The sequence below is a fragment of the Lygodium microphyllum genome, chromosome 1 (genome assembly GCF_053477565.2).
Source record: "Lygodium microphyllum isolate KBCC chromosome 1, Lygodium_microphyllum_v1.1.10, whole genome shotgun sequence".
NCBI classification, from domain to species: domain Eukaryota; kingdom Viridiplantae; phylum Streptophyta; class Polypodiopsida; order Schizaeales; family Lygodiaceae; genus Lygodium; species Lygodium microphyllum.
In genome coordinates, this window is record NC_141135.1 from 196,778,605 (window position 1) to 196,801,713 (window position 23,109).

The window sequence follows — 23,109 nt, forward strand, 5'->3', positions numbered from 1 at the left end:
CGCAATATTTCTTTCCTCATGCCTTCCCGTTTTTTCACGCCCTCTCCCCTTTGCTCCCTCCACAAGGGGTTTTTATAGGTGAAGGGAGGGGGACCCCCCCCAACACTGCCTATTGCATGGCCATATCCCCCACCCCCTCCCCCCCAACCTCCAGCACTACACTTAATCATCCGTGCTTACTCCCTCTCCTCCAGCACAGCCTTCGGTTGGGGAAAAGAAGGGTACAATAAAAACAATTTTCCATAAAACAATCAATTTCCTCTTGACCTCCTCCCAAGTGGAGGTTCACATGAAGATATGCAGTTTCTTTTACTTTGGTCTCGTTTCTGCCAATCATGATACGTCATCTACAATTGCACCGTTCGTATTTTCAATGCCGGCATTGTCATTGCATGAGACTCATGCGTGCACATAATATTTTTCAGCAGAAATATTACAAAACAATAGTGATAGCCTAAAATACTCAAGATTGGCGAGATGCACTCATGAGTATTGATTCATTAGGTAGCAAGATTGTCTATTTGATTGAATTTTTTGGGCTTCAAAGAGGATATAATTGCTAATAATGGAAATCCTAAATTGGCCTATCTGTTTGAATGCTATGGGCTTTAAAGATTATATATTTGTTCTTAAGAAAAATTCTAACATGGCCTATCAATTTTCAAGAGGAAATGACGTTTTAGAAAGCTTGTGGGATCACATGAAATTAACTAGGTATCTCTGTAGCAAATTATTTTCAGGTACTCCTTGATGTCAAAGAAAGTGAGGTAAAACATATCTACCTTGAGAACTCAATCCATTTGACAATATGGAATGCCATATATTTTATAAGTTTAACAATATGGAATGCCATATATTTTATAAGTTTTAATATGTTTCTTTGGAGGCAAGTTGCATTGAAGTTTTTCAGAGGTGGACTTAGTATGCTAATGCTTATTTTCGAACATTTACATTGTGAGAAAGATAATCATTTTCATCTCTTTTTACAATGCACATGTATTAGAAATGTGTTGAAGAATATGCATAAATGACACACTACAATTGGTTCATAATTTCCATAAGTATTGGGGTTGGCCACATGGTGCCCAACATTACATTATTGATCAACATACTTACCTTAATTATAGAGCTAGTGCATCACCAATTAATCTATAGAGAAATAAACAGTTACCTTAATTATAGGGTTGGTGCATCACTAATTAATCTTCAGAGAAATAAATACAAGAATTTGAAAACTTTTGTAAAAAATGATGAGAAGCAATGTTGTATTATTGAGTGACTACTTAATTGAGGCCTAATTTTCTTGGTAACAATTTTCCATAAACCATGTATAATTTTGTGTGAAGTATATATATACACTTGAAATCGCTATTTGTGATTGCCTAGTATGAAATGTAAGGAACTGAGCTCCTTGGTTGTGTGGCGTAAAGTTCCCTACTATTTTAGAGGGGTCCTCAAAGTCTTGCAATAAATCATTTAAAAAAAAAAATCAATGAATGTTGTTTTAATCCTAGATCTTGACACCACCAATGATCCCATGTTTGATTAAGAAGATGAATATAATCTTATAAAGGGTTGTATTGCATATGATTTAGAATCTCATGTAGAAAAAAAACAAAAACTTCAATCCATCACATACAACTTGTAAGTAGTAGCCAAGACCTTTTACATTTGTAAGTACCATGTATTTTCACTATCTCTTGAGGTTGCATTCGTCAATACATTTTATAAATACTCCATATATACATTACTATGGATATTCCATAAAAAATCTTGATTAGGTCTTTAGATACAATAAAATTTTGGACATAAGGAGGAAACTCTAGGATGATAATGGAGGAAGCTCCCTCTTTCTCTCTTTTACTCATAAAATTCCATACGACTCATGAGAATTTAAAAATAGACTAAAGAGAAGGTAAAGTAAGATGAAACGACTCAAGATTGGGTTCAATCTCCCCCCGACATGAAGTGGGCAGCTCCCTTCATGCCGTATTTATAATAATATTATGAAATCTTCTTTGCCCAAAATTTAGACTCTTTACAATCACTCTTTGAATAAAGAGTTTGAGTGAACTAAGAAAGAGATAGAGTAATTTGAATTAATGGATGCTAGCAATTGTGTATCCCATAACTCTCTAGAACCATTAATATTTTATTGGACATATATTCTAAAAATCTATTTTGTTAATAAATATTTACATAGAGGCTAAGCACATGCTTTATAAGAAATAGTGGTATGTCTTATACATAATCCAATAAATTCATGGGGAAATAATCTTTAGAATGCTTGCGCGTGGCATGCTTTTCCAATTCTCCTTGCTTTACACATCAGCTCCCAAAAATTCAGAAAATCATGTTAGAATAATAACCAACTTAATAATTGTAGCTAGCCACATAAATCGTGTGGATAAAATGGTATCACCCACGTTCACTCTTGCATTAACACCCGGAAAGAATAGGCATCCTCATCGACCTTCCGCCTAAGACAATTCTTAGGAACGTGCCCCGCATTGACGGATAACCATTTAAGGCGCTCATCCCGTCAACGTACACAGAAAGCAGAACCATTTAAGGCACTCATTCCTTTGCGTAGGTGCCATCTGGCAACATACCCCCGGGGTGGGATAGTAATTGTTCTCAATTGGTATTGGCTGGACGTGCAGACAATAAATTGGAAAAAGATCGCAAATCACGAGTATGCATCCATTGAGCTTCCTCAACAGGGTGATTGTGGAATTTAACAAGATAACAAGGATAAGTATTTCCAGTTCTAATAGTCATATAGTCAACATCAATGATTGTTTCAGGAATTACGATTTCATGGTCATCGGCAATTAAGGGTGGTGAGTCATAAACAAGGTGAGCAGGAAGAGAACCTTTGGAGGAACGCAAAAGACTAATGTGAAAAGTGTTGTGGATTTTCCAATGATGAGGTAACTCTAATTTGTAAGCATTAGGATTAATACAATGGAGAATTTTAAAAGGTCCATACAAACGAGGAGCTAATTTTACATTCGGGTTCTTTTCTACACTATGGAGTCTACGTTTTTCAACAAGTAACCAAACATAATCTCCTTCTTTATAAATCATAGCTTACCTTTTTTATTTGCTTGTTTCACATATGATCATTGGGCCTTTGCTAGTATTTGTTTAACTTGCTCATAACTACTTGAATGATTTTGAATCCAATCGTCAACATAAGGTATTTTCTGAGTTAGATGAAATGTGGGAGTTGGCAATTTGTGACCATAAATAATTTCAAAAGGTTCCTTTAGTGTAGCAGTGTGAGTGGCATTATTGTAAGCAAACTGTAAAAGGTACAAATGATTATCCCATGTGGCCAAAGAAGAAATTGTGTAAGCATAGATTAAATCCAAAATTATGCTATTTGTGGCCTCTGTTTCACCGTTAGTTTTTGGATGAAATGCAGAACTAAAATCAATCTTAGTTTCTAAGTTTGTAAACAATATTATCCAAAAATTATTACAAAATCGAGGATCTCGGTTGTACACAATCATTTTTGGCAATCCATGGTGCACAAAAATATGCTTGAGAAATAAGTTGGCGGCTTGTGTAGCACTTAAGGTCTTTTTACAAGCAATGAAGTAAGATTGTTTACTAAATCTATCAACTATGGTCCATATCATATCATTGTGTGAATAAGTTTGTGGTAAACCTGTAATGAAGTCCATAGAAATATGCTCCTAAGGTGAATTAGGGATAGGTAATGGAAGTAATAAACCATATGATTTACCATGATGTCTTTTTATGTGTTGACATACAATACAGTCAGAAACAAAGTTAGAAACATCACATTGCATATTTGGCCAGAAAAAATCTTCATGTAACTTTTTAAGTGTGGAGATAATACCACGATGTCCCATATAAGGAGGTTCATGTACTTCTCGCAGAATGAAATGACGAAAAGGATTAGTAATACATAACCGTTTTTTATAAAATAGAAAATCATCGGAAACAAAAAAGCTATTAGTAGGGATCCATTGATTGTTAAATAAATTTAACCAAACATCTTGAAAATGACAAGTATTTTTCATTGTGTCCAATGAAGAAGTATAAATGACAAAAATATTGTGTAATGATGGCCTACGGCTAAGTGCATCGGCTACTACATTTTCCTTACCTGGTTGATATTGAATGAGTGGATAAAAGGATTGAATAAATGATGCCCAATGTATGTGTCTATCATATATTTGTGGCTGTGACAATAAATGTTTAATACTTTGCTGATCGATTTTAATCATAAACTCCGAACCCATTAGATAATGCTTCCATATGCGCAATGCATGAACTATGGTTAGTAATTCTTTGCCATATGTACTATATTTAACTTCAGAGGGTTTCAGTTTATAACTAGAGTATGCTATAGGGTGATTGTCTTGCATCAATACTGCATCGATGCCAGAACCACTTGCATCAGTAAAACCACAAGAAAGAATGGTCTATTGAAATCAGGTAACTATAAAACTAGTGCGTATGTGAGTGCATGCTTAAGTATTTCAAACGATTGTTGTTGGCTGTCGGTCCAACGATAAACAAGACCTTTCTTTAACAAAAGAGTTAAGGTAAAGCAAGCAATGAAAAGTTTCTAACAAATTTTTGATAAAAGCCACCTAGTCCTAGAAATGAACAAACTTCATGGACATTTTTAGGTGTTGGCCAAGACTTAATTGCTTCAATTTTACGTGGATCTACGTGTATGCCTTTGGTAGACACGATATGACCTAATATTCTATTTCACATTGAAAGAAAGAACTTTTGTCACGGTTAGCATACAGATGATTTTGTTTTAATAAACTAAACACTAAAGATAAATGTTCTTCGTGTTCTTTTTCAGTTTTGCTGAAAACAAGAATGTCATCGAAAAAGACTATTACACGATGCTGAAACTGTAAAAATTTTATATTCATCATTCTACTTCATGTAATTGGTGTGTTGGTAAGTCCAAAGGGCATTACCAAGAATTCATAATTTCCAAATAATGTATGAAAAGTTGTCTTAAAAATATCAGAAGTAGACATACGAACTTGGCGATATCCTGATTTTAAATCAATTTTACTAAACACTGTTGCTCCTTGTAATTTATTTAGAAGGTCATCTATTCTAGGTATTGGATATCTATTTTTAACCATTATTTTATTAAGTGCTCTATAATCTATACACATGTGGTAAGTTTGATTTTTCTTTTTAACTAATAATACAAGAGCTCCAAAAGGTGAACTACTTGGATGAATTAATTTTCTACTTAAAAGTTCTTCAATTTGCTTCTGGATCTCTTTTTGTTCTAATTGGTTATGGCGATAGGGAGCTTTGCAAGGTAGTTGATTACCAGGAATTAAATCAATTTCATGGTCTTCAGGTCATGATGGAGGAAGTTGTAAACGTAAATCATTAGAAAAGAAATCGAAAAATTTAGCAATAAAATGTTGTTGCTTTGGAGTTAATTCAATTTTTGTAACATCAACTTCATTAATCCATACTAAGAAAGCATTTGATTGTTTACGCAAAGCTTGCTGCGCATGTGTATGAATAATAATTGGAAATAATTCAATTTTTCTTAATCCTTCAAGTAAAATTTGTTTACCTTTGTGCTCAATGTGCATTAAGTGTGTGTTGTAATCTATATTGGGGTTGAACTAATGACGCCATGGCATGCCTAGAATTATGTCAATAGATTGCAAAGGTGCTACTAAAAAATTTCGCTTTTCCTTGTAAGATCCAATACAAATTTCTAAATTATGAACTTCTTTAGTACCATTATATCGTTGTCCTACAAATGCAACCTTAATTTTATAGGTAGATGGAATAATTTTAAGTTGTAAGTTTCTAACTAATTTTTCTGAAACAAAATCATGAGTACTACCATCGTCATGCAAGACAATCATATCATTATTATTGATTTTACATCGCATCTTTAATAAGGCATGCGTAGAAATTTTACCAGCAAGGTCTTCAGGTTCGTTAGAATTTTCATTGATAAGTGTAGCCTCATCGAAATCGGGCATTGCTTCAAGGTCTTCATTGGATTCTTCAGCACCAAGAAAATTTAGATGTGCCATGGGTTTCTTCCAATCACGGGTGTTGCCCATGGGACAACGACTCGCAATATGACCAGGATGCTTACAATTATAACAAATTACATTTTTGGAAATGATATTGAAGACACTTGGGTTAACATTTTTAGGTTCACCAGATTTAGGAAAATTTGAAGGTAGATTGGGAGGTTTAGATTTGGAAACTGATTGACCATGATTATTAAGAACATTTCGCATCCATGCTCGTCGGTAAAAATGATTTTTTCCATATTGAGAATTTAAGTTACGAAAAGAATTAAAATGAAAGTTACCCATGCTGTTACCGTTGGATGTCCGAAATTGCCTTCCGTCTTTAGTCTGCTTCTTTTCAGTGTCGTGAGCTAGGGATATGGCTTCGTCCAAGTTATTGGGCTTGAACATGTTGACTTCGGCTTGGATGGATGGAATTAAGCTGGACATATACTTTCTCTTAAAGGTAGATTCGTCCACTCGCTCCACCATTTGGAGCTGCAAGAGAGTGCTCCAAAATCTTTCTGTGTATTGAGGGATAGACTCACGTTCCCATTGCATGAATAGATCCCATTGTTGTTGCATGCAGAGCTTGAATGATGAAGGGAGAAAATTTGCAAGAACCTTCTTGCGAAAGTCATTCCATGTGAGAGGACGATCAATGCTTTTACACGTGACATCCCACCATAATGCTTTCTCAATAAAATAATGAGATGCACATTTAATTTTGTCACTTTTTGAGTATTTCTCAATTGTCAAAATAAGCTTCAAACTGACTTAACCATGACAAAAATTTACGACAATCTTTAAGACCATCAAAAGAATTAAATTTGAATGTACGCTTGCTTATCTTGGACTCCTTTCGACTAGCGTGGACATCCAAAGTAGCGTTGATGGTGCGGACTAGGTTGTCGTCATTGGTAGAAATTGCAATGGCTGGACGCTAGAGAGACTTCAGTTCTTCCTCTAGTTGTATGCGGTGTTGACGCTCTTCTTCATGTTGCATGGATATTAAATCCATACGTTGTTCCAAGGTTGGCTCAGGAAGCGATGATGTAGAGTTGAAATTGGCCATGATTGCTTGATGGAGAAATCCATAGATTTAGGGCGCCTTGCAAATGAAAGATGCCTTTCTTGTTGTTGAAGAATTTTGGCGTGTAAGACCAAAATTTTATACGGTATTTGGACAAGAAATTATGGATATAAATAGGCAAGAAAGGCAGTAAATTTTTATGGAAATTTTGTGAGATTTATGAAGTTGGAAAGAACTGCCACTATGGGAGAGATAGTCGACTGTACCTTGTGATGATCGACAGAGTTTGTGTATGACACGGAGTAAGAGAGGTTGAAGTTGATCAAGTAAGTTAGTAATGTAACTTGCTTGATAAGTTAATCAAGTTAAGAAAAAACCTGACATTTTTGGACAAAAATGTGTCATGATGTTGCCGTGGCGTCGGAAAACGCCCCCCCACGAAATTTAAAAAAAAGAGCTTAAGCTCTTGCTTAAGATTAAGCTAAGCTTTTACTTAAGCTTTAATTAAGCTTACTAACCATTTGAAAGCTCCAACTCATCACAAAATATGGTGCCATGATGTAGGAGTGGGTATTCTTCAATGTTTGGGAAAACAATAAAATTTCTTGATTGTGATAGAGGGGTTTGGGGTTTTGAAGGCCTGGGAATCCAGCCATGTAGTCAGTTTATGATGAGATGGACGGTAGAGCCCGTTTACAGTAGAGGCTCGCCTTCACGCCAAAGGGTAGGCGATTGGAAGCCCAAGAGGTAGGCTGGGCTCTGATACCATTGTTGCAAGCAACAGATGTGTGGTTTGTGCATAGCGAATGGAGGAAGCTCCCTCTTTCTCTCTTTCACTCATAAATTTGCATACCACTCATGAGAATTTAAAAATAGACTAAAAGAGAAGATAAAGTAAGATGAAACGACTCAAGATTGGGTTCAATCTCCCCCTAATATGAAGTGGGCAGCTCCCTTCATGCCATATTTATACTAATATTATGAAATCTTATTTGCCCAAAATTTAGGCCCTTTACAATCACTCTTTGCATAAAGAGTTTGAGTGAACTGAAAAAGAGATAGAGTAATCTGAATTAATGGATGCTAGTAGTTGTGTATCCCACAACTCTCTAGGACCATTAATATTTTATTAGACATATCTTCTAAAAATATATTTTGCTAATAAATATTTACATAGAGGCTAGGCGCACGCTTTATAAGAAATAGTGGTGCATCTAATACAATAATCCAATAAATTGTTGGGAAAATAATCTTTAGAATGCTTACGCGTGGCGTGCTTTTTCAATTCTCATTGCTCTACACATCAGCTCCCAAAAATTCAAAAAATCATGTTAGAATAATAACCAACTGAATAATTACATCTAGCCACATAAATGAATTAATTTGGAATTCCATACAATAATTAGTTCACGAAGACGTTTATACTCATGTGGATAAAATGGTACCACCCACGTTCACACTTGCATTGATGCCCAGAAAGGATAGGCGTCCCCATCGACTTTCTGCCTAAGACAATTCTTGGGAACATGCTCCGCATTGATGGAAAACCATTTAAGGCGCTCATCCCACCAACGTACACCCAAAGGAGAACCATTTAAGGCACTCATCCCTTTGCATAGGTGCCACTTGGCAACAATGTTTCACCATTAATTGTTAGGAAGCTCTAATGAAGATCATATAGTTTTCGATATGCTAGGTGCATCATAGATTCATGTTTTTGTAATAGGATATTGTATCAATTATCCCTCTTGGAACGCTATTCGAGATCAAAGTATGAATATGTGGTGATAAGTTATTTATCAACATAAAGTGCTTATATAAAACTTCAATAATTTATAATGCTCCTAATAAGCCCATCTATAAAGTTGATTATTTTGTATGACTATGCATGCCACTCAATCTATTTGTGTTCAGAACTAGGTGTCCCACATGCTAATATCTGGCTCATTGAGTGTAGGCTAATGCTCCAATTCACTTGCCAAATGTGTCATATATTGGGTTGATGATCAAATTTTCCATTTTTAGGTTGCAAGGATGCATCAAAAAGCTAGTTGGATCCTAGCAATAGCACGATGTCTTCATTTCTTTCAAATAGCCTTAATAATCCTTTTAAACCTATCAATTTAAGTACCACATCATTGCGTCTTGGATTTGATATATGAATATTTTTAAAGACCCAATGTCTGCAACAATAATCAATGGCTTAAATAGATACATTCTTCTTCTTAAACTTGAAAAATCTAGGTTTCAAATTAAAAAGCATAGATCCATCACTTTGTCACTTGTTCCTTAATTGTCATTGTTTATATTGTGTTTGATTTAGATATTCATTTAGGATGTATTTCCCATGTTATTTCTCCTTGGATATTATCTATACAAAATATGAAATTTCTAAACCATGATTGGTATTGAGAACATCCGGATGATGAACTACAAATTCTTTATAAATGGGTAAGGTTCTTGGATAATGTGTTTCTAAGAAAGCACTAAAAAAAATTACCTCAAGGTTTAAAGCTCCTTTGCTTTCAAATATGCTTTTTGGGTTGATGCAACTTCTTAAGGAACTAGCAACTTTCAAAGATTGTAAGCATTTTCCTAATGTTCAAATCAAAACTATTAAAAAATATTTTTTCAATTAGACATATTAACACACAACATCTTTACAATCTTCTAGGTCAATGCCAACCTCCCTTGCATCTTACGAGTGCCTTTATGCGTTTTCATTTTAATATTATCAATAATAGATCTTCAATATATTGTGTTAATTTTAAGTCATCTCTCAATGCATAAAGGGGATTCTTGTGCATCATTACGTGATCTTCATTTCTCTTATGATATCCAATAGTATTAGGTCCCTTTGTTATATTATCCTCATAATTATTGTAGCAATGGTCTGATGATAGCATGGAATTGAGCCTTGATTGGATGTCCTTGATATACTTGGGATCTCCACATGGGGCTATAGTTATCATAGACTAAATCTATATTCAATTGTGATTCTGGGTCGAGGACTCATGATCAATAACTAGCCATTTAGATTTGGATAGTATTTGCAACATGTGAGAAACTTGTTTTGCTTTCCCTACTAGTGGTTCTAATTCTAAAATTCTCATTATTCTCTGTCCACACAATGCTTTTGCAAAAATAATTGCATTACATGTCATATTCCACTCAAATGATCTAACTTTGACTTTTCAAAAGCAAAAATCGGAGCTTAAAGTAGTGCAAAATTATGGTGATTTTTTGTTGTTGTCTTTAGACTATTTTGAAAAGAGAGATAGAGATATGAGCTATATGCATTAATCTACATGAAGAAGATATTGTGATCATTAGAAGGAGATTAGGATTGAGATTATGCGTGTGATTGAGAGTCAGGTTGACATTCCATATACATCATCATTGATCAAGGTGATCAAGAGGATCAAGCTCCAACCAAGGAGTAATTTTTCTTCATCAACTACTACACTACTCAAATGGAAGAATTTTGATTCGCGTTGAATATAAAAGTGTAGTTTTTTATATGTATTATTGCTATAGTCATAATTTATTTGTATGAAATTTATATCCGTATCCTCAAGATATATTATTTGTACTTTAGATTTTGAATCCACTTTCTAGTTTCTATTTATTCACGTGGTTTTATTATGTCTTTCTTATTGTCATATTGATTCTCATGTCACTATGAATAAGGCATGTTTCATCATGTAGGACTTTAAAGAAAAGAAGGAGCAGTTTGGTTGTATGATTGCAGCTTTACTATAAGTTGTAGTTTGAGGTGTACTTTTGTTCCTAGTAACTCTAGAGTTTCCTTGTACTTAAAACCAAAAGACATGGTGTTTATGTTTGTGTGTATCAACACATCTAGCCCCTACGTTAGATGCAATTATACATATAGATAATTAGATGTGCTTTAGGAAGGCTTTCGTAAGAGTTTAGGTTACTCTAGGATGAAATGAACCTTTCCTTTCCCTAAAACTATTGAATGTGCATGACTATAGTAGCTATATTTGATACAAAAAACAATGGTATTATGTGCATTACCATTTTCTCATCCAAGTGTGGCCAATATTCTTTAATGTTCCATACTTGCTTTACTACCTTAAGACCTATCCTCCTTTTGTACCGTTTGGGCGGGATCATTCTTGTGCAATCATATTTCTCCTAGCTTGTATGCATTGAATATTAATGTGACCATTGAACTCTCTTAGAACCTTAGGCTTAGAACTAAAATCACCAATGTTTTACTCCGATTAGTAGCTCCGAAGTGATTTATACACAGACGACCGACGTAACTGTCGTTCATAGCTAGAGATTTTAACTTTGAATGAGAACATCAGATCAACGCAGAAGTCGGTAGATGATAATAGTAGCAAGTATAAAGCAATTTATCATTGGCTCAGTCCTTTATCTGCGGTTCAATATTGATCCATCTAATTCATCAGGCAAGACGTACTCATCCCCTGTGCTACTAAACTCACTTGGTAGCTACAGCAAGTATGTCTTTCTCCAGCAGCAAGCAAAAGAAGTCCTGGGCGGACCTTGCCGAGGAGGAGGAGGAGAACTTGACGGTGCCGGTTTTACCACCACTGCCACCCATTCATGAGGATCCTGAGGACGATACATCGTCGCTGCTGCAGGGGTCAGCAGCTGATGTTAAGGAAGATCGTCATGAGGACATTGTGCATGCTGACCTCGCCTTGGGAGCCACCGATGTTGTCGAGCCAGATATTGGCGTCGATAATTATAAGGTAGTAAATGACACTGAATTGAGGACGGCCCTGCAGGCCAACGTGGACGACGACGCCGACCTCGATTTCAATGAGCTGGAGGCTGGCCAGCCCACCGCCAATAACAGCTCCACAATCATGATCGGCCTGGTCCCGGTGAAGCTTGGTGTCACGTGTGACACTGGAATTGCCTCACCGCGAGACGCGTTTATAGAGGTTCTGGAGAAGCAGCCGTCAAATGTTGAACCTGCTGTCAGTGACCTGCACCGCGACAGCTCTGCCCTGTCCTCATTATTAGAATATGATGGTGAGGCCGGCTGGCACGGTGCTGATAGCTGTAAGGCCATCATCATCGGCAGCGTTCCGATCCAGATTGGCACCATGGATGACATTGTTGAGGTCACAGAACTGCCCGTCGCCGCCTCTGGCCCTGCATATGCCGGATTGAATACTGAGCCGGCTATCCTTGTTCGTGTAGAGGAATTAGAGATTCGAGAAGTCGTTGAGGAGCTGGCCGAAGAAGAGGAAGAACGTCCAAACCAGGTCGACTTGAAATTATCATGCAATAATTTTCCATGCTTAACAGACGTGTATGGTGGTCAAGGCTGCACTACTCGCATCAAATCCTTGCCAGTGCCACTCCAACCTGACATCACAAGGAACTTTCAATCGATCCCCATATAGGAAAAAAAGAGAATTCCCCATGGAATTCCCTAGTTGAAAATACATATAAGTGGGGAAAGTAAAAAGTAGGGAAAATGGGACATTTCCTAGTGAGAATAAGCAGGGAATCACATAAGACATTTCCTATGTAGGAAATATATTCCTACATAGGAAATATTTCCTACATAGGAAAATACAAAATTTTCTATGTAGGGAATAATTCCTATATAGGAAATATCTCATATATAGGAAAAAACTTCTAGAGGTGATTCCCTAGGTACTCTCACTAGGAAATCTCTCATTTTTCCTATTTTTTACATTCCCAACTTACATGTACTTTCAACAGGGAATTCCGTGGAAATTCTATTTTTTCCTTATCACTTTATCTACTTTGCCCTTCCTCTTAGACATGCTAATATCAAACAAGAAATTGCATAATAAATTTTTAACTAGAAAATTATACAGAGAATGTCATCATTTCTAAGTAAGGATCAATAACATACATCTAATGATCAAAATAGATTAAACAAATTAAGACATCAACATCTACTTCTAGCAACCAAAAGAAAAATGAAAATAATTTTAAAGGAGCATAGAATTAAAAACTAATTAAGCAACATGTGTGTCTTGATTGTTTTATCCCATAAATCTCCAATATGTTGCAAAGTAATAAATGTTTGTCTACCCTCTTCTCTAAATTTCAACATGGGTGGCCGATAGATATCATCATATGATGGTATGCGTATCACTCCTATTGATACTCAAGTGATCAAATATCATTAGTTAGTATAACCATTTCAAAAAATGACTCATTATCAACATAAGAAAGCTAGTAATACCTGATTCTTGGCTTGAAGAAGTGTTAAGGCAAGCAATCTCAATGTCTTCCTTTCTTGCATTGTCTCTTGTGTCATCTTTAGTAACTTGTTTACCTATATATACATAGAGTTAACCAAAGCTCACGATAATACAAGGTTATGAAAAATTTCAATAACACAAAAGAAAGTAATTAGATATTTTGTATCAATTTGCGTCACCAAATTTGTACAAGTTTTTGATCATTAAAGTTGGTACCTACATCTTGACTTGAAGAAACATTATTGCGAGTAACCTCCTGATCTCCCTTTCTTACATTACCTCTTTTCCCACCTTTTGTTGTTCTTTAATCTATATTTATATATACACACACAATTACTCAAAGTTTAAAAATATGAATAACTATGAACATTTTAAATTAGACAAAGAGACTAATTAAAGCTAGTTAATCTCAAAATGAATCACCTAATAAAGCAAGATGTAAAATATGTACAAATTTTAATTTTCAAAGTTTAGTAGAAATAAAGACATATACCTATATCGTGATTTGAAGAGACATTAGGGCCAATGACCTCCTTAGCTTTCATTGTTCCATTATCTCTTGTACCATCATTTGTGATTTTGTTACCTTTATGTACACATAATAAACCAAAGTTTAGAAACATAAGAGACATTTGTAAAACATCAAAACACGCATTTGTAAAACATCAAAACACGCATACCTTTTTTGCCATGTTCTTTACACCATCTAATAGTAAATTGAGCAGGTGAAAACAAGGAATTCATTGTTCATACTTTTATCGGCTCACCAACTTCTCCTTCTGGTTTGAAGCATCTTACAGACTTCCTGTTGAACAGTGCGCGAGGGAGACGAGGAACAGAGGAAGAGAGAAGAGAAGAGAGACATGAGACACCGGAAATGGAACCCCAGAAGTGCATCAAGTGAGCACACATTAGCTGCAACATCAGCTCCTTAGCTAGAATAGATAAAACATTAAGTAGAGTAAACATAATCTTGAACAGACGAATCAACTAAAAATAGACAAACAACAACTGGAAACAATGAAACATCAACTAGAACAACTCAACAGCTGGAATAATAATGAAACATCAGCTGGAACATTTCAACAGCTGAAATAAGAATGAAATAAAATATCATCCCATCAGCTCGAAACATTTCTTATAAACAAAGCGTGGAATAATTTCAACGCATTAGCTGTAATATAGACGAAATGATATGAAACGTAGCATGAAGAGCCAAAAATCAGCTGGAAGAAAAAAACATTTAGAATAATCAAATGATGAACAAAATACCGACAATCATCAGCAAGAGCTCATCAGTTTTCTTACTGCTGCTCAGAGCCCAAGCAAACATCTTGTTAGCCTGCTCTTTATCATTCTCAGTCTGTCATCTCCTGGTTGTGAGCTCCTGTAAAAGTCTGACAGGAGACAGAGGAGCTCTGTCAGTTCGTTTAGTGGCTGTCCTTGTCAGTCTGCAGCCTTTGGGAGTCATACAGCCCATACTGGGCTGTTATTCTGCAGTCGGCCCAGTTTCTGGGCAGGTCGGCCAGATCTGGCCAAAGTCGGCCAGATTTGACTGGTCGGCTAAATCTGGCCAGGTCGGCCAGATTTGGCAAGTCGGCCAGTTTACTGGCCTGGGGGCTATATATAGCAGCCCCCCCAGTCATTCCAGCATTGTACTCTGCAGGTTCAGCACTGTCTCCGTCATCTCCGTCTCCGGCATTGGTGCTGCCATTGCTTCCAGTCTGTTCTAGTACCCTCACTGACGCTCCGGGCTGCGTGCAGGGACTGCTCTGTCCATTTCAGTGTATTCAGCATTCATCTCAGTCAGTGCAGACTTTCTTCCTTCATTCTCTACTTTCTCTCTCCTCTCCTCTGTGTTCGTGTTCCTCTTCCGTTGCGCACTCTCACATGGTATCATCGCCTGATTGAGAGCACGGAGGACATACCCTCAGGAGTGAGATACCTTACTGCTGCTGCCATCTGATCAACAACTGCCAAGCGACTTCTTCAGGAGGCCTTTCAGCCTACGTTTTCCTGTCCACGCTGTCTACAGAGGCTGCCACATCATCCAGCGACGTAGAAACCCTGTGTTTTCCACCAGGCTGTCCCTCCTTCTGTTGGGCGACCTCTCTACAAGAGTGCTGCATAGGCTTGATCCGCTAAGTAGCATGGATGTCCATGGACAATTTAAGGATATGCTAATCATACCACCTGACCTTGAAATATCATCTTGATTCACTTGATTCATGATATGGCCAGGTTGATCAGATGGATGAGAATCCTTTGCAGTCATGTTGGCCTGTGCGAAAATCGAGACACACTGAACTTGAATGCAGGAGTTGTACTGCTTACAAGCTAAGGTCCATATAGTAACAACATGCAGAAGTTGTACTGCTATTATGATATGAGACTGCCTCTACATACAGACATGCAATTTTACAAAAATTGTTACACTGAACTTTCAAATCTCATGGGGGTTGCTGAAGTTTCAAATCAGAGCTCTTTTTTGTAAAAACTTTTGCATGCCTAGGTGTATTCCTTGCTGTAGTACACAGACCTGCTGCAGTACACAGATTCATTAATGTACACATGATCTTAGCTGCTGTTAATTCCAATACAAAACCAGATATCTAGACCTCTGATTCATCTGCTGCTATCGACAAGCGTTTTGGTTGATGTATACAAAGCCTTTTCTCATATAAATGCTCACAGACCTGTTGTAGTACACAGATTCATTGCTGTACACATGATCTTAGCTGCTGTTAATTCCAATGTAGAGCCAGATATCTAGACCTCTGATTCATCTGTTGCTATTGACAAGGATTATGGTTTATGTATACAAAGCCTTTGCTCATATAAATGCTCACAGACCTGCTGCAGTACACAAATTCATTGCTGTACACATGATCTTAGCTGCTGTTAATTCCAATGTAGAGCCAGATATCTAGGCCTTTGATTCATCAGCAGCTATCAACAAGGATTTTGGTTGATGTATACAAATCCTTCGCTCATATAAATGCTCACAGACCTGCTGCAGTACACAGACTCATTGATGTACACATTATCTTAGCTGATGTTAATTCAAATACAGCCTACCCTACAATTCAGCACCAATGTTGCACCAACTCTTCTCACCATTGTAGCACCTGTTAGGACAAGAGCAAAAATATTATCCCATGATTAGGATGCACACTTGTAGATGGATATAACCAAAATGGAAAAATTTGTGAATTCATATCAAGATTTTGGATTTATAAATTTGAATGAAGCAATCAAGTTATAGTTGGGACATGCTAGGCAATCTTCAATAAGAAGAGAAACGATGAATCCAATCGACTTGAACTCCCTTAGTTGCTAGAAACTACCACAAGCTTTCAGGATGCAACCACATTGATCTGCAAAATCTCTCTGCACAAACGCATCGCATTCAAAACTCCCTTAGTTGTTGGAAACTGCCACAAGCAAAATAAAGTGTGACTCATTGTATTATTCAAAACCATGTATTATTCAAAATAAAGTGTGACTAATTGTGGGTGTACGCTCAAGCTCCAGGGCAAAAGCATCGTGCATAAGACATCAAAGTACAGCAAAGTATATCTTAGAGTCAAATAATCTGAGGAAATTCTTTGGCTATATGGAGCTTCCAAATTCTGATGTGCAATCAGATGCTGCTGCAACATTCAAGGAGCTTTTGAGAGTTTTGGTAATAGCTGCAAATGTCCATCTTGTTCATATGCACTGTAGCAGTGATGAACTCCATGTAATCTATGGTCCATTCCCATCAACATCTGCCGCTTCCATCAACTCAAATAGAGGTTTTCAGAATAGCTGGATTCTTGTCATTCAAGGTCCATCATATATATTTCAGATACAAGTCTTCAACAGACCAAGGTCCTCATCCCCAAGTAATTGATGTCTTAGAAGATGTTTGAGAAGACCAATAGCACTTACAGCAACTGAAACATCTATGTTAGCTGCTAGTTCAATCATTCGACTACAGAAACATTCGGTGAACAGACCCCCTGTTTGTGTTGCTTTTTCTTCCCCCCTTTTTCCTGTGGTTATCTGAGAAAATTAATTGCAGCAAGCCCTGTCTTTCTGAGCAGCAGGTCAAACGAAGGGGCAAAGAATCCAAGGGATGGATTAAGTGGCCACCCAAAACATGAGATCTGGTATCAAGTTGTATGGTCTTCCTTCTCAATAACAGGTTCTCTCACACTCTGTATATTCATTCCACTTCTGTCCTCACCTTCACAGTCCAGCAATCTCCTTCCCCATTATCAAAGGCATCTACTACTCCAGTGTAATTCCAATTCTTTATTATATTGTATGGCCCATCATGAATCTGCACTTCAATAGTGTATCCACCATTATTGATAAGAAATATGATATTGTTCTGTCCGCATCTGATCATAGTTGACACATCCTGGGCTGTGACCTGGAAACTACCATCTCCAATGCATGCAATGACACGCTTATCTGGGACTGCTTGTGCATAGCCCAGTACGGCACCCACAGACCAGCCTATAGAACCATATTAAACATAGGCAATCCTTCTTTTCTCCTTCAGCCAGCAGCAATGGCTTCAATTAATTCCTCTTCTGTAGGTTGGGAGCCCAAATTTTCTGTCCTTTCTGCGGGTCCTATCAGTATCGATACAAGCAGCAGCACTATTACATGCCCTTGCACCCAATGGAAGCATTTCTTTGATTAAATCATGCTTTTCTGTCAATGTAAGTTGATGACTGCCACTAGTTTCTTCAATGCTTTCCCCTCTGATTTCTGGCTAAATACACACACCGTCTCCTGCTCCAGATGAGGAATCACTTGTTGCCATGTCCAGGCCATATTTGTTATCTCCTATCGAAACATCTTTTACCTTTTCGATAACACATATTGTACTCTTTCTGAATATGTTTCTACTTTCTAGTCCACATTTATTCTCGATATGATCTAAACTAGACCCAGTTGCCCAGGTATCTGTAAGTGGTACTATAACAGATCCGATCACCAGTGCACCTGACAACTCTTCTGCCACAGAATTGAAAATGTCTTCTTTAACTGCAGAAGAAGAACATTGTTCGTCATCCAAATGCCGAACCTCCGCATCATTGACCTTGATGTTTTCAAGCACTTGGCCGACTGAATGAGATCTTTGAGATGATTTTCTTGTCCAAAAAGAATGGCTTCCTACACTAGAAGCAGGCCATTTGGAGCCTGAAGATTTCTCCTGATAAAGTACATGCTTACTACCAGTAGAAGAGCTGCCATGGTTTGTGGCTTGGCTTTATCTCCATACATCGCAACCCCAGCCATGTAGTCCTGGAACATAGAGCATCCGAACTCTGCATTCTTACTCGTTGACATTCATCCTTTCCCTCGTGTCAGATACACTGCGGTTTTTCTTCTGGTGTCTTTTTTCAGCATACCACACCCCGTTCTCTCCTGCTTTTTCAAAAATAGCCAGCTAATTTCTCCTTCCCTCTGCATTCCGTAACACAAAATCATGCTCCTTCAACTCAGTCAGTTTGATTATTCGCAATGCGTGTGTTAGAAGCATAACCATTCTCCACTATTTGAATATGAAGCAGCTTGCCTCGCTGAAGAAACGCTACAGCAGAGCAAGCCTTCAAGGCTGAAAGGAATGTGGCCTCATCTGGCAGTAAACCATCATGTAGCATTTATTGATACAGGTTGAAAGTCTCCTCACCACATCCATGCATAGCATATCCTTTCATCATGACATTCCAAGTCACCACACTTGATATGCAGCTAAATACCCTGCCTGCTTTCTCTAGGCTTTTTGATGTGGCATACATGTCAATAAGGCTGTTGCAAATCATTACACTAGATTCAAACCCACGTTCAACTATGTGACCATGAATTATCTGACCTTGTAGCAAGGATTCTGTGTTGGCTGTCAAAAGGCAATTGTACGTGATTTCATCAGGTTCAACTCCTCCATGTTGCATCTCCTGCAAAAGTTCAACAGCCCTCTGGCCAAGACCATGCTCTGCACACCCTGCCCTGGAAAAGTGACTTAACAGTGCAAAGAGCTTTCAAAGTACTTATAAATGTGATCTTGTTTGGTTCCACATTTTCTTCTAGCATTGAAGTAGTATCACAACTTTATGGCCATTCTCCTGTCGAGCATGGCCAGCAATAAAGGCATTCCAAGCTACAATATCACGTTTCTGTAGCTTATGAAACAGAGATGCTGCATCTTCAAGATTGTGACATTTTGCGTACAAGTCAATTAGAGTGTTGGTGACACACACATCAGCGTCCAACCCAGACTCCACAATGTCCCCATGAATCAGTTTAACCTCATACAAAGCTGTAATATTTGAGCAAGCTTTGAGCATCATGCTTCTACCCTGGTAAACTATACACCTTTCTCTCTTTTTTTTCTGGTTCCTCCTTGGAGCCTTTACTCTTCTTTGAAACATCCTTTGATGATGATACTTTGCTTATTGAAATAGAAACCTGCATATGCAGCAAATATCAGTACACATAGTGAATGTTAGATGAGAAAACCTCACACCATCCTAGTCCTTGAAATATCAGTACACAGTGTGAACGTTAGATGAGAAAACCTCACAACATCCTTGATAACCAATGTCACCTCTATAACCAATAACCATTTTTTTAATTAGTAGCAACAACACTAGTAGTCCTCAGTTTTATCACTGTAAATCATAGCAACTCCATGCCATGGATCAAGAGAGCTCAACCTAGTAGACAAACTATAAGCACATATATTTATCCTTGCAACTATAGATTGAGATACTCAAGCTCTGAGATGAAATGGAATATCCCAATCATGGCAAACATGTCATCTCCAACTCTCACTTGTAATTACTGAAAGATAGGACCAATTTAAAGCTTTTGTCAGTCATATACCAATACATCTTCTCCATGAGACAGGATGAAATATCTAAACGTATCCCCTCTCTCAATCATTCTAGCCCCTCTCTACACTTTGAATACATTTTCCTTTCACATCTGCAACTTCTACTTCTCAATAGTTGGGTAAGTACAAGATGGAGACCCTTTTCAAAACAACAATCTAACTACTTCTATCTCTTTGATAGCCCCAACATTCTCTTGAAATAATTTAACATGTCATACAAATACAAGGAAGAAGATGGATTTTTAAAAAAAAGTATATATGTCATGTATGGTAGTCTGCATCACTATCACCCCCTCCAAAGGTTCTTTTACACAATGAAACCATTCACAAAGAGACAGATTGCAAGCACTCACCTTTTGAATGAGAGCAATAACCTTCATTTGAGACAAGGCTGTCGAGATCAAGTACATTGAAATGATATTCAATTCTTGCCAATGTAATCGCTTCACTGTAATCGCTGGTTCCCATCCTTGGAATCCACCCATGAACAGAATTGACGGACATAAACAAGATCTATGCTCACTGTAATCGTTGGTTCCCATCCTTGGAATCAACCCGCTCCAGTCGTCCCCTCCCACATTAAACCCTATTGTGCTAAAAGCCGGGAGCTTGTGTCGATCCATAATCTGTGTCTTCCCACCATCGCGCGCATAAATATCGGGCCCCTGTATTCCTATATTGCACGCAAGTTCTTCAAAGTTGTCGAAGATGCTTTGGCTGTGCTTAGCTATCTGGGCAACTTAGCTATCTGGGCAACATTCTCATTATTAACCTCAACAGTATCATGGCTAGAACCACGGCGGTACCATAGGCGGCTCTATTGTTCCTCCTCCTCCTCAATGCCAATCCATCGTAAGGCCAATCCTGAGCTTTATGATCGCACTATTAGGAGGTAAAGGGCAAATGTCATAATCATCGTTACAATCACAATTTTTATCCTCCTGAGTCTTTTGAAAGGGTGGATAACTACATTTGGAGTTAGGAATGGTACTTTCTTCACTTGGAACAAGTATGAGAATGCAAGAGAGAAGAGAACCCAAAACTTGCAAGAAAGAGTTGTCTTGAGAACCCAACTCTACCATGGTTTTTGGACACTCACACAATTTCTTCAATATATTGGAGCCATCTAAAGTTAATGGTAAGATAACTTGTTCTTGCCAAAGTCGAAGCCTTTTTAAGGGTAGAGACAAACCAATTATGGTATAACAAAGACAAAACCAATTAAATTTCTCAAGAAACTTTATCTAGACCTCCTCCCTTAAAGTTGGCTACATAAATAGATACTTTTTTAGGAAGTTTGGAGGAGTCTCATAGCCTTGAAAGGATCTCATCAAGCCATTTCACAAGGCATTGAACATTACAATTCGTTAGTCAATAAGCTCCTCTAGTTCTACATGTAGGTTCCCAATCTCTTATTAGGGTACAAGCACTTAGGTGTTTGCATATACATGATGGATTCTATCCTTGAAACATATAGCTATTGTCACATGATTGGTTGCTACTTGCAAAATATTGCAAGTAAATTGTGTGTGCTATAGAATATGAAGGACAACTAGATGGGGTATGGGTATAGGCAGCAATGCATTTTATATAACCATTTTTCAATCTATGAGTCCCATTTTTATTTCTTATAAGACAAACTTCCATGTGCACTCTTACCATGTCATTGGCACTCTATGTTCATTCCAAACTACTTGGGACTAAGGGAAATCCCTTAACAAGTGCTTGGTACATTCCTTGTTATTCCTACATGATACACACCATGAGGGTACCTTAACAATCTTGGAGATCCTAGCTCTAATAGGTAGCCTACGGATTGTCATGTCCCCTCTATATACTGACTTAAGGTTTAAATATATCCCTGCTTTTGAAGATTCTTAGAGAATTTGATATTGAGTAATAAAACACGTAACTGGGAGATAGTACCTGCTCAGATAAAATCATACACAAAACCCAAGTCCTAGATGTAGATTAAAGAGTTCTCTGCCATAAGTAGGTTCCAACCTACTTGTGAAGATCAATGTCTCCTTGACACACTCCATCACTATGAGTATGCATTAATTTTGCCTGCATCTTTCATTCATCCTGAATAACAGGCCATTCCTCTAAGCAAAAAAAAATCAATAGTCTTCAAGCAGACTACAGATGGAGGATTGGAATAAATTTCTCCATCATATGCTCAATAATTAAGGTCTGATGCTAGAAATCTTGAAATCACCCAAATTATTTAGAATCAAGCAACTACAGCTTCAATTATGCTACTTGGAAGCCTGGCTCCCTTAGCAACTTTGCTAACTCATTCAATCCTAGGTAAATAAACTTGCTTTTGCTCACATTAGTTACAACCCTAGATAGCTCTAGAAAACTTTCATACACTTTCATCAACTACATCTACTAGTTGCTTCTCTACTTGCACAATATTGGTTAGTTATTATTGGCAAAGAATTGGGAGACCAAGTATTCTCTTAATGGTATAGGAAGCCCCTTGCTTACTCCATGTTGCACCTTCAAATCCAAATTCCTAAGTAAAGGGTTGGTGATTATGGTGGCAAAGAGTAATGGGGCAATGAGACACCCTTTCACATCGACCTCTTTACCTCAAATGGACCTAAGCATAGACCATTTACAAATACATTCTAAAGAGATTGAAACATCCCTACAGAAATTCCACTATTCCTCCTTGATCATCTATCATAGTGATGAACTCTTGTTGCTTCTTTTACTTCATCAATTTATAAAATTAATTGGTTGAAGCACCAACCCCATAAGATACCATTTCCCTTAAACTAAATTTTGGCAACTTCACCTTTATGTTTTTGCAAATCCTCCATGTAATGCTCCACTTCTTTGAGAAGTTGATAAAACATCCCA

At 37.4% G+C, this 23,109-nt stretch overlaps 1 long non-coding RNA gene across 1 annotated transcript; it reads right to left on the minus strand.

Moving 5' to 3' along the window:
- Positions 1-13,103: 13,103 nt before the first annotated feature.
- LOC148042129 (uncharacterized) lies at positions 13,104-13,925 on the minus strand. The gene is made up of 3 exons (XR_015692624.1): positions 13,837-13,925; positions 13,325-13,417; positions 13,104-13,236 (listed from the first exon to the last, which is right to left on the minus strand). It is a non-coding gene; the product is annotated as an uncharacterized LOC148042129 (long non-coding RNA).
- Between the last annotated feature and the right edge of the window lie 9,184 nt (positions 13,926-23,109).